The following is an 8680-nucleotide window of genomic DNA, read 5'->3' on the forward strand; positions in this document are numbered from 1 at the left end:
GTGGCACATTTTGTAAACCCACATATTCAAGAGAAGACCAAAGGCTTTTATGATTTTTTATGTGTGGGTATATATATGTACATATATGTATTAACATTTGATTACACATAAAGAATATGTTATGACCAAATTTTTAACCCTAGAAGTGCAAGGGTGGTTTACATGTATAAGGTTACCAATGCAATTCACCACATTAATAGAAAAATGGAGGGAAAACAATTCTATCACCATCACAATTGATGCAGTATAAGTGTTTGATGAAAATTAATCTATATTTAAGACAGCAAACTAGGAATAGAATGGAACTTACTCTGATAAAGTATATCTACAAAAAAAAAAAACTTAAACAGGTTGAAATGGAGTAGATTTTTCATTTCCTATCGGGAAAAAATGCTGATTATCACCTGTTTTAGTCAAGACTGTTCTGGCTAGGTTTGTTCAATGCTGCAAAATGAGGAAAGGTTTAAGATTTAAGCCAGTAGAAACTGTTGATATTCAAATATAATAGTATATTTTGAAAAGCAAAAACAATCTAGATCTAAAGTTTTGGAATTAATATGTATATTTAAAGGAACTGTTGGACAGAAAGTCTATATACAAACATTCTATCTCTACATACATCCTCAACTAGACGATAAAAATCGCAAACCATGAATTTTCAATAAATACCCAGGGATAAATTTAACAAAACATGTGCAAGTAGAAAATGAAACTTTATTGACAGAACTTTAACAGTCAAATATACAGCATAAGAACAGCAGAGATGGCTTCAGTTTATCTTCTTTCAAGCAAATGGTTGCCCTTCACCTGTAATATAAACATTAAAACATTGAAGTTACTTAGCAGAACTTTATTTCGATGACAGGAGAGGTATACAAAGTTCACTGCAGTTGTAGTTTTATAAAATGGACTAAAGCAGGAACACTAAGGGCGACCCTTTGGCTTACCTTCAGTTAATCCTCTATATTTTATAGACTTTTCAGGCACATTACCAGTATTTTTAAAAACACACTACTCTTCCTAGTTATACAAGAAAACAAGGACACTGAGTTCATAACAAATGAAATCAATGGAACCTATCAGAAGGTAGTTTTCAGTAGAAGGCAAAACTGTGTACACATTCAGTAAAATATCTAACAACAAAAAGCACCCTAAGAAAAAGAAAATGCACAAAAAAATGAAACAAAAAATCCCAAAAAAAGTATCATTTAAATGTATTGATTTGAAATAATATTCTGAATATAGGATAGCTAAACAGTTGTTCTCTCTGTTACTGCTTAAGTGAAGTAAATAAAAAGGCCGGTATTACATTTGTTTCTTCTCTACTGTGGAAAAGTATAGAAATTTTCATTTGTTTTAGTTTATCCCTGATACGGTTGTTTTACGTTGGTTCAACATTTGTCCCCCTTTTTACTTGTGGCCCTCATATAATTCTATGTGTTTTTCACCCTGGAAAGCATTCCAGTTGGTATAATAAATTATATGGTGACACTAATTTTAAGTCATTACTATCACTGGCGACATCAAAATGTGAAGAAGAAATAGGACTGTTTCTCACAGCCACACCAAAAAAAAGAAAAAAAGGAGAGAAAAGAAGAAAAGGGAGAGCAAGACGGCATATAAGTGAGACAGAAAAGCAAGTAGGAAGACAGAAAGAAAGTCTGGAAAAGCAGATATTTTCTTTGCTTCTAAATGATAATGGCTTTTGAGAGACAACTCTGACTAATTTCAAAAGTTCATCCACGGCATCTGTGATGTTTAGTTATTTAGTTACCGTGGGGTATGTTAAACAGTATTTGTTTTTCTATCCTATTAGCCATTTCATTGATATTCTGAAAATATCTGAGTTCCAGATTATACTGTTTTAATTCTGTAATATACTAACTGTTAGTGTCTTGTTCTGGAGAAGGAAATGGCAACCCACTCCAGTGTTCGTGCCTTGAGAATCCCAGGGACGGGGGAGCCTGGTGGGCTGCCGTCCATGGGGTCGCACAGAGTCGGACACGACTGAAGCGACTTAGCAGCAGCAGCAGCAACAGTGTCTTGTTCATATTTCCTATTATGTGTACTTGGGCTTTGTCCATTTTCTTCACAATTATGTAAACTGAGAGGAATGGACTGGGAATTTGGGGTTGGCAGATACAAACTATTACATTCAGAATGGATAAACAACAAGGTCCTACTATGCCGCACAGGGAACTGGGTCCAATGTCCTGTGAAATATCACAGTGGAAAAGAATATTTAAAAAATGTATATATGTGTGTTAAAAAATTATGTAAACTAGCGCATTGTCTTTATTTATTAGTTGAATTTATTTTCCTCTTCCTAACAATTCATACCTGTCTTTTATTAAGTATCTTTTTCTCTTTCCCGTAGGTTTATTCTGTTGCTCTTTTTCTTACCTTTTATATTGTATGTAGGATTTTATATTTATGTGCTTTGTAATTTATGTATTGTTCTTTTTAGGTACCACACATATTTAGGGCTAAGAGTTTTCTATGAGAACCTTTTAATCATGTTCTGTAGTTACTTGAAAGTAGACTGGAAGTGGTATTTTCGTCTAAATGTTCTAATGGAATGGAACAAAAACGTAAAGTGAAAATATTTAGAAGGCTAATACACAGTAAATTCTTCCCTAACCATGAAGTTCTTCCTTTAAAATCAGAACCATGCAATTCATTGTCAGCAATTTGGAAAACACGAATGTGAAAGATACTAAGTTGATTACGCAGGAAGAACTAGAGTTACAGGCTTTGACCTTCAAAACTTTTTAAACTGATGTATCAAAGAGGAAAAATAACATATTTGATATGGTTAGAGACGATTATATCATGAGGCTCAGATTTTTATTAGTTCTTTAAGAGTGACAGTTCTTTACGAGTGGGATGTATGGCAAAAACCACCATCAAAAACCATCATAGTATTGCAAAGTAATTATCCTCCAATTAAAATAAGCAAAAATCCCCCCAAAACACAGACCAAACGTGGGGGCAGGTAGTGTGCATAGCATGTGTATCTTACTCACACCTGCCTTGAACATCACTGACTACATGCACTCTCTCAACTTCATCAGCCACAGACACAGGAAACTAGACTATCTTTTGCCATTTCATTGTTCAGTCATTTCATGCTTCATTGGGGAAAGGATTTAAAATGCAACTTTTTAAGAGCTAGAGAATTCAGAATTTGAGAGAATTTAACAAACATCAAGCAGAATGTTGGCTCATTTTTTTAAAGTTTATATATTTATTTAAATTGGAGGCTAATTACTTTACAATACTGTGGTGGTTTTTGCCATACATCGACATGAATCAGCCACAGGTGTACATGTGTTCCCCATCAGAAAATGAAATCTCAATTCCCCTGTTATAATTTGACTCAAGATGCTATTTTATGATAAATAAATCACAAAAAAACAGAGAATTCTTGTATGCATTCCATCGAAGAGAACCAGAGAATGCAAAAATTAGCATTGGAAAATTAGCATTTTAGTATACCTGTTCTGAATTCACAACTTATATGAGTAAAGTTGAGTTTAGAAGTTAAGGGATTTTGCAGAATCACACACATTATGTTAAAGCTGGTACTAGAACCAGTTGAATGCCTGAGCATATTTCATATAAACTGATATTTATTACAAATGCATTACATATTTGTTACAAGCACAAATTATAAGAGAACCTGAAAATTATTAGCTGTTGCTTAAAGTACTTATACTCAAGAGAAGAAAACGGTTTCATATTTTCAATTCGATATGGCATTGATGCTGTCTGTTTCTTTATTTGAAAGTCTGTAAGTCAGGCACTCAGGCATCTAGGGTCTGAACTATCTTTCAAAAAATATGTGAACTCTGTTATTAAAGTAATAGTAATGTTCCCTCCCCAATCAGTAATACTGAAGAAGCTGAAGTTGAACGGTTCTATGAAGACCTACAAGACCTTTTAGAACTAACACCCAAAAAAGATGTCCTTTTCATTATAGGGGACTGGAATGCAAAAGTAGGAAGTCAAGAAACACCTGGAGTAACAGGCAAATTTGGCCTTGGAATACAGAATGAAGCAGGGCAAAGGCTAATACAGTTTTGCAAGAAAATGCACTGGTATTAGCAAACACCCTCTTCCAAAAACACAAGAGAAGACTCTACACATGGACATCACCAGATGGTCAACACCAAAATCAGATTGATTGTATTCTTTGCAGCCAAAGATGGAGAAGCTCTATACAGTCAACAAAAACAAGACCAGGAGCTGACTGTGGCTCAGACCATGAACTCCTTATTGCCAAATTCAGATTGAAATTGAAGAAAGTAGGGAAAACCACTAGACCATTTGGGTATGACCTAAATCAAATCCCTTATGATTATACAGTGGAAGTGAGGAATAGGTTTAAGTGACTAGATCTGATAGATAGAGTGCCTGATGAACTACGGAGTGAGGTTCGTGACATTGTACAGGAGACAGGGATCAAGACCATCCCCATGGAAAAGAAATGCAAAAAAGCAAAATGGCTGTCTGCAGAAGGCTTACAAATAGCTGTGAAAAGAAGAGAAGCAGAAAGCAAAGGAGAAAAGGAAAGATATAAACATCTGAAAGCAGAGTTCCAAAGAATAGCAAGAAGAGAGAAGAAAGCCTTCCTCAGCGATCAATGCAAAGAAATAGAGGAAAACAACAGAATCGGAAAGACTAGAGATCTCTTCAAGAAAATTAGAGATATCAGGGGAACATTTCATGCAAAGATGGGCTCGATAAAGGACAGAAATGGTATGGACCTAACAGAAGCAGAAGATATTAAGAAGAGGTGGCAAGAATACACAGAAGAACTCTACAAAAAAGATCTTCATGACCAAAATAATCACGATGGTGTGATCACTCACCTAGAGCCAGATATCCTGGAATGTGAAGTCAAGTGGGCCTTAGAAAGCATCACTACGAACAAAGCTAGTGGAGGTGATGGAATTCCAATTGAGCTATTTCAAATCCTGAAAGATGATGCTGTGAAAGTGCTGCACTCAATATGCCAGCAAATTTGGAAAACTCAGCAGTGGCCACAGGACTGGAAAAGGTCAGTTTTCATTCCAATCCCAAAGAAAGGCAATGCCAAAGACTGCTCAAACTACTGCACAATTGCACTCATCTCACACGCTAGTAAAGTAATGCTCAAAATTCTCCAAGCCAGGCTTCAGAAATACGTGAACCACAAACATCCAGATTGTTAAGCAGGGTTTACAAAAGGCAGAGGAACCAGAGATCAAATTGTCAACATCTGCTGGATCATGGAAAAAGCAAGATAGTTCCAGAAAAACATCTATTTCTGCTTTATTGACTATGCCAAAGCCTTTGACTGTGTGGATCACAATAAACCACGGAAAATTCTGAAAGAGATGGGAATACCAGACCACCTGACATGCCTCTTGAGAAATCTGTATGCAGGTCAGGAAGCAACAGTTAGAACTGGACATGGAACAACAGATTGGTTCCAAATAGGAAAAGGAGTATGTCAAGGCTGTATATTGTTACCCTACTTATTTAACTTATTAGCAGAGTACATCATGAGAAATGCTGGGCTGGATGAAGCACAAGCTGGAATCAGGATTGTTGGGAGAAATATCAGTAACCTCAGATATGCAAATGACACCACCCTTGTGGCAGAAAGTGAAGAACTAAAGAGCCTCTTAATGAAAGTGAAAGAGGAGAGTGAAAATGTTGGCTTAAAGCTCAACATTCAGAAAACAAAGATCATGGAATCTGGGCGAATCACTTCATGGCAAATAGATGGGGAAACAGTGGAAACAGTGGTTGACACTATTTTTCTTGGCTCCAAAATCACTGCAGATGGTGATTGCAGCCATGAAATTAAAAGATGCTTACTCCTTGGAAGAAAAGTTATGACCAACCTAGACAGCATATTAAAAAGCAGAGACATTACTTTGCCAACAGAGGTCTGCCTAGTCAAGGGATAGTTTTTCCAGTGGTCATGTATGGATGTGAGAGTTGGACTATAAAGCTGAGCACTGAAGAATTGATGCTTTTGAACTGTGGTGTTGGAGCAGACTCTTGAGAGTCCCTTGGACAGCAAGGAGATCCGACCAGTCCATCCTAAAGGAGATCAGTCCTGGGTGTTCATTGGAAGGACTGATGCTGAAGCTGAAACTCCAATACTTTGGCCACCTGTTGCGAAGAGCTGACTCATTGGAAAAGACCCTGATGCTGGGAAAGACTGAAGGCAGGAGGACAAGGGACGACAAAGGATGAGATGGTTGTATGACATCACAGACTCAATGGACATGTGTTTGGGTGGACTCTGGGAGTTTGGTGATGGATAGCAAGCCCTGGTGTGGTGCAGTTCATGGGGTATCAAAGTGTCAGACATGACTGAGCAACTGGACTGAAGCACTTCTAGGGTGCCATCTCACTTCTTCCTCACTAGGCCCCTTGAAGAAAACCCTGTCACCCCTGTGTGTCCTTCAGTCAAGCTCTTTCTCTCACAGACACTCTCCCTTTCCCCCTAGCCCTGAGGGACGTGCCCTGGACTCCTGGTCTGGGTCTGGATTTTCTCTGGATCCTGGAGAGATTTTCAGTTTGGCTCTTTCAGGGACTTTATGACAGATCCCTGTGTGTGGGCAGGAAAGAGGTGTCCTGCAGAATGTAGGGAGTAGGCAGGGTCCTGAGGGGATCCTCTGAGGCAGCACCGGTCCTGGGTGAGGCCACAAAAGGGCTGAGGGTGTAAATGAGGCCTGGGAGTAGGGCTGGGGGAAGGGCTAAAGAGGCCCCTGGGTGGGAGGGGAGGCCTGGTGGAAGATGAGGGGAGAGGTGGGGATTTGGGGAGAGAGAGGACTTGTGGCAGCTGTTACCAGGAGAGGGCCTTTGGAAAACGACAGGTGATTAGAGGGATGTAAGGGAGTTGTCATAGCCACAGTGAGGGGAAGACCTCTCCTAGCTCCAGAATTCAGGATCCCACAGTGGATGCTGAGAGATGACAGAGAGGACAAGGTCCTCAGGGCTTGTTCTGTGGATCTGGTATTCACTCTAAACCTCCCATTGGGCAGGGTACAAAGTCACCACGACGAGAGGTGACTAGAGTGTGTTAGGTCCATTCTCAGGACCCAGACATGGGAAAACAATTTCAGAACCCCTCAGCTGTAAGGCAATCCCCACCCCTGGAATGAACTTGCATTCCTCAGGATGACATGCCGGTGAATGCAATTGCAGGGACTTCAAGATAGGAAGCCTCACTCTCTTGGGGTTGACTGAACAGAAACCCACTGCCACTGCCCACACAGAAGCCCAGCGGCGAAGATTTGGGGCTCTGTGTCCCAGGGTGCAGCCTGTGGGTGGTGGGGGAGAAGTGTGAAGCCTCAGAGCTAATGGGGTGCTGTTAGCTAGAGTAGTGTCCACTTAAAGAAAAGCATACAACAGAAGAGTTGTGAGTTTGAGTTGAATTCAGGATCTTCTGGGGACTATAGCCTGGGACACAGTTACTCTGTTAACTCTGAGGAAACTGCTCTGAGGAGGTAGCAGAGAAGTCGATATGATTTTTGGCTATGAAATACATGCAGTCAAGCATGGATATTGGTAAAAAAATTACTATGAAACACAGAGATCAGATATCACACGTAAATCATTTTCATGCTTTTCTGTGTGTGGGAAGATGCAAGAATCTGGGGTCACTGAACCTTTTCCTGAGGTAGGCGTGTAACTAAATAAAGGCCAGCTTGCCCAAAGCACAGAGTGCCTCATCCTGTTTTTCGTCCTGAATCCCTCAGGATGCACTGTCATTCAGCAACCACAGAGGTTACAATTTAACCCTGTAGAACTGGCTGTGAGCAACGCTGTTTGTCTTAGGGATCCTAATTTTTCTGAGTCTACAGTTGGAATTTCTGAGCTGGCTGGGTTCTGTGTCCTCAGGTGTGATCTATTAAAGCTGTTTTGAGTGGGAGTCTAGGATGAGCAGTCTCTGAAGTGATTCCAGATATCTGTCCCAGGGCATGAAGTCTCTGAACTATTTAGGGGGTCTTTGTCAAGAGGGTTGGGCCTCTGAGCTGTTCATGCATCTGCATATGACAATGGTCTTAAGATCCTCTTAAGACTTGAGGCTGGATGGACCCCACTGTCACGGGTCTTAGAAGTAGACCTGTGATTTCACATTTGCTATGATTTCTACCATGCCTCCCTACAGAGATAAAAGCTTGGGGTGCCATCCTCAGAAAGGGTAAGTCATGTGCAGTTCACAGGAGCCCATGGTAATAATCCTGTTAAGAACAATACCTGCTGACATAAGTACCGCCCATGATAGGGGTCCTGTGACAAAAACTGTGTACACACACCCACTCAGTGAATCTGCCCAACCCACAACAAGGAGGGCAGCATTTGCAGAAGGGAGCTCAAGGCCTGGTGCAGATGGAAGGTCTCAGTTCATGATGATGGGAGGAACCAGATGTAAGCTTGGGCTCCTTGGCAGAGCCAGGGAAGACTCAGCATGACCCTGGCCACGTAGAGGGTAGGGGGCGTTTGCACAGGGCCATAAGGACCCTGTGACTGACTCACTGTCAGGATATGTCTCTGTGTCTCCCCATCACACACACACAACAACTTCTTACCTGGTGTATGGAATGTAATCTTAATATTCCCCGGAGAGGTGGTGCTAAAAGTCACAGAGGTGAGCCTCCAAGTAGCTGGGGAG

This window comes from Bos javanicus, chromosome X (assembly GCF_032452875.1).
Source record: "Bos javanicus breed banteng chromosome X, ARS-OSU_banteng_1.0, whole genome shotgun sequence".
NCBI lineage: Eukaryota > Metazoa > Chordata > Mammalia > Artiodactyla > Bovidae > Bos > Bos javanicus.